Genomic DNA, 4,710 nt, shown 5'->3' on the forward strand with positions numbered 1-4,710 from the left:
CAGCATTGTGAGCCGAGCATAAAGAAGAGGAGTGCGCTTCTCAAGCATCACTGCTGTAGGTGCGCGATGGCAGGAAAGAGGAAATGAAGCGACGAGAATGCAAGAGGAGACAATGACACTGAAATGCAGGAAAGGAAGGAAGGGGAAAGGGCAAAGAGAGGACTTACTGGAGCGACCCATGGCAGGGGGGGATGAAGATACACACTATGGTCAAGATCCTTCAATGGCGATGCGGGAACGGGAGAAGCTACAGGAAAGAGTGAGTGAAGCATGCAACAAAGAGAGAGAAACATACCGAGGAGCTAAGATGATTGAGAAAAGGGCTCACTCGACATGAGCGATGGAGGAGAAGATAGAGTGAGTGAAGCATGCAACAAAGAGAGAGAAACATACCGAGGAGCTAAGACGATTGAGAAAAGGGCTCGCTCGGCGTGAGCGATGGAGGAGAAGATACAAAATGGGAAGGAATCACAAAAACTCAAAAAGATTGAAGAGAGAGACTGTGAGGCTTGTTGTGTAAGGGAAAGAAGGCAAGGAGGGGGAGGCAAGGGGACGAGGAGGCCTTAGGGAAAATGTGAAAATTAAAGGCCAATAGACCCCTTTCGTCGATGAAAGGGGTCTATTGGCCTTTAATTTTCTTAAGGGCTCTCATGAAAATTAGAGGCCAATAGACCCCTTTCATCGATGAAAGGGGTCTATTGGCCTTTAATTTTCACATTTGCAAAGCTCAAATAATAGGATTGATATTTGTAGAAATTGGCATCCCCTTCCATGATAAAGAACACCTTTGCTAGCAAGGGACTACCACGTGTCCTCGATCGACCCAAGTACTCAACCTTGCCCCTTTATTAGCTATCACTCCTTACCACACAAAAATTCATTTATTTTGTTGTCTTTATTATTTCAAATCATTACAATCAATGCGTTTATTTTATTCACCATGATGGGACAACATACTGGCTATGGAAATGCTACCAAACCATGATGTTAATAGGAACCGTGACTTATAATGATTATCATATGAATTCGATTACTAATGAGAATGCAACAATGATGAGTGATCATTTAATTAAACATCATTACTTTAACTATGTGAGGTTTATAATTTTTCATAATTGTTTTTGGAAATTATAAAAAATAGAGCCCAATAGACCCCTTTTATCGACAGTACAATGAAATATCTTTTTGATTAATAGTTAATTAATGATAGAGGCCAATAGACCCCTTTTGGAGAAAATAATTTTTATTAATTGTGAATGGAAGATAGAGGCCAATAGACCCCTTTCATGAACCATTAATTAAAAATAGAGGCCAATAGACCCCTTTCGTCAATGAAAGGGGTCTATTGGCCTCTATATTTAATTAATGGTTCATGAAAGATAGAGGCCAATAGACCCCTTTCGTCAATATTTAATTAATGGTTCATGAAAGATAGAGGCCAATAGACCCCTTTCGTCAACGAAAGGGGTCTATTGGCCTCTACCTTTCATTAATAATTGATGAAAGATAGAGTCCAATAGACCCCTTTCATCGACGAAATAGTCTTTTGGCGTATTTTTAACATCATAATTTATATTCAAAAGGTTAGAGATGTGATGACCAACCATTTCTTGTTCACCACAATTATAATTCATATCTATCTATCAACTTAAAAATACTTAAATCGATTTACATAGTTTAAGAATCCTTATATCAAATTGTCGGAATGAATATGTAGCAATTATGATATGTCATTGCTAACGAGAATGGCTTGCAATAACTCCCATACATGTCAAAGAAAGGTTGGGAATTCAAAGGTCTAAGAGTCCATGGTATTATAGTAGTTATTAACAAATGATGGCTAAAATTTACATCATGGTTCAGTACCATTATCACACTTGTGTTGACTTTCACAAGACCTATCTTACAAAGTTGTGACTATAAACAATGGGTAGTGTGTGCAAAGCATTTGTGAGCCACTTTTCTTGAGGCAGACTCTTGTTTCAAATGAGTTCTTGAAACGAACACTCTGCTCTTGATCTCACCCTTTGGACTTCATCTCATTGAGTTGCAGAGCTCAACCATTCCGTTCTAATGGAATCTGTCACAATTCAGAATGAGGATAGATCTTTGCATATGTTTGTTCGCACTTCCGTAGGTAGAGGAGTGTTGTCAAAGATGGTGCTCGCTAGCCATTTTCAATTCACACTTGGGTCCATATCTGTCCATCAGCACTTCGGTGATAATGGGTCTGATTTGACAATGGAACTGCAATACAAAGTCCATGATGATGGATACAAAATGTTTCACCTTGATGCGTAGTTTGGTGATATTTTCACCATGAAGGGAGAAAGATTCAAGCTTGATGACAATGAACTTTGGAAGACTCTAGTGCACGAAATCAAAAAAGATTTCTACTCTGTTTGCAACAAAAATGATGAGGCAAGGAAACATGATTCAGCTAGCAACATTGAGAATGACAAACAACATAGTGTCATTGACATTATTATGCAACTACCTATAAAGAATAGATTGCGTGAGGCCTTGAAAAGGTTGAAATGCACGTCACTGTGGATGAGTTGCCTTCTACTTATAATGATGATGTTTTCTTTGAGTTACCAGCTACCTCAGTGAAACATCACACAAAAGGTACGGAGTCAAAATTTGATGGTCATGTTTGGAGTGATCCTATTACAACAAATATAGTGTTTCTTGGTGTGGTTTGTAGAAAGGAATGTGGAGGTCACCTCTATTGTATAAATGCAACTTGTGGCTATAAAAAAAGAATTGGGATAGAGAATGAGACACAATGGTATGGGAGATTGATTAGAGTGACCCCAGCAAATGTGTCAATTGAATCATATGGATCTTTATCATGTATACATTGTGGTCGTCCACCAGTTTGCTTGGAGAGATGTTATTGTGAAATGTTACTCTGCATGCCAGAATGTAGAGATGGTGTGAATCTTACTCGTGCAGTTATACACCATGGCCATCATAATCATCCCGTTAGAGATGGTTTGACTAGGAGAACAAAGGATGCCATTAAAACCAAAGTTTCTGAAATGGTGAGGGCTAGTGGTGCTTTATGCCCTAAAGGGATACAAAATATAATTGTCCAAGACATTATTATGGAAACTTTATTGTCTAAAAAAGTGCAAGATGGGAACCTTTGCTCAACAAAAAAAGGTAATTATCATAATATTTGTTATTGCATTGGTTTATTAAATTATGTTATTGACAATGAATATTGACCAACTTTATATTTGTGTATAGATTATCAAGATGGATTGAGGAGGGTCGACGTGATTCTCGACCTGTGTTAAATGGGCTAGATGGAATTTTATACTTGAAAAGACATTGTAGATATAATTATTTCCAAAGTGTAGTGTTTCCTGGACAATTGCAACATAGTTCATTCAGCAGGTGTCATGTATTTAAAATGTCTACCCAAGATTCAAGGGTTGACTTGGTAAATAAAATGAGACCTGGAGGAGAACTGGGTCATTGTTGGGTGTTGTTTGATTTTGTGAAGCGAATGAAAGATTGGACTACCATGGCTTGCCATGTGTATTATCCTTTTATCCAAGAGTTGTAAACAATTGCAACTTGTGACTTCAAGGTGGAAGATACTGATGCACAAATTCTATTTTGGGATACTCTCAACAAAGTAATGGTTTCAGAAGGGTTTGACCATGTTGAATTCAAAGGGTTCACGGCAGATGAGGCCCAAGCCAACTAGAGAGCTGTACGTGCCACTTTCAATGGTGGCCTTGACAATATAATGGAAGGGAAAGAGCAGCCTTGCCTTTTCCATTGGGAGCAAAGTCTTCATTCCCATGCAAAGGCATGTATAAAAGTTGGCAGCCAAGAGGAATTTAAAATCCGATGTAGACGCTGGAAGGATGCCTCTACAGAGCAAGTTGCAGAAGTTGAAATGAGAAGCCTAAGGGCATGGTGGAATGCAGGCCATGCAAGTGATTCAGACTTGCCATGGCTTGAAACTTGGTTTGCATGGTGGCATGCTAGGATTTCCCATTGGTGCCACTACATTATAGAGGTTGGTTTTATATTTCTCTTGAATTTTTCAAAATCATGTTAATAATGTAATTTTGCAATTACAATATCTTTGCAATGCTTGGTTTGTAGAGTATGTACTTGATACCTCGAACAAATCTAGCAGAGTCTATTCATGGTAGTTGGAGGGCTTGAACCATGTCAACTATGTTGGTCTCTACAATGCCTCTAATAGTGACCTCTCAAATGCAATTCTACGAAGCTCTAGATACACATCTTTTTTGAAGGGCCAGTTCATCATAAGTGGTCGAGTCTAGAGACCTTTAAAAAAAAGATCTTCAAAATCTCGGATTGACATTAGTGCCAAAATAGTTGTTGATCTAACAAGTAATGTTGCAAAGGAAATGGGTGTTGTATCTGAAGTATGTTTTAATGATGGAGATGACAAGACTATGCGAAGGAAAAGGCCAAAGTCAGTGCCTTCAAATATATGTGAGGATGATAGTCACCGCCCTAAGTATAGTTATGCAAATAAGAAAAGATACTCCATGTCTCCCAAATCTAGTACTAAATTTGCAACAGAGAGTTTTGAGGATGATGATTCCAAGAGTGTACAAAAATATGAAGTGCATGATGCAAATTTGGCATTACGAAGAGTTCCTATAACAAGCCAAGTCCGTTGCTAGGCTTGGCTTGGACAAGGAGGAAAATGTT

The sequence above is a fragment of the Dipteris shenzhenensis genome, chromosome 23 (genome assembly GCF_047967505.1).
Source record: "Dipteris shenzhenensis isolate YYH24624 ecotype China chromosome 23, Dip_SZ_1.0, whole genome shotgun sequence".
Lineage (NCBI taxonomy): Eukaryota > Viridiplantae > Streptophyta > Polypodiopsida > Gleicheniales > Dipteridaceae > Dipteris > Dipteris shenzhenensis.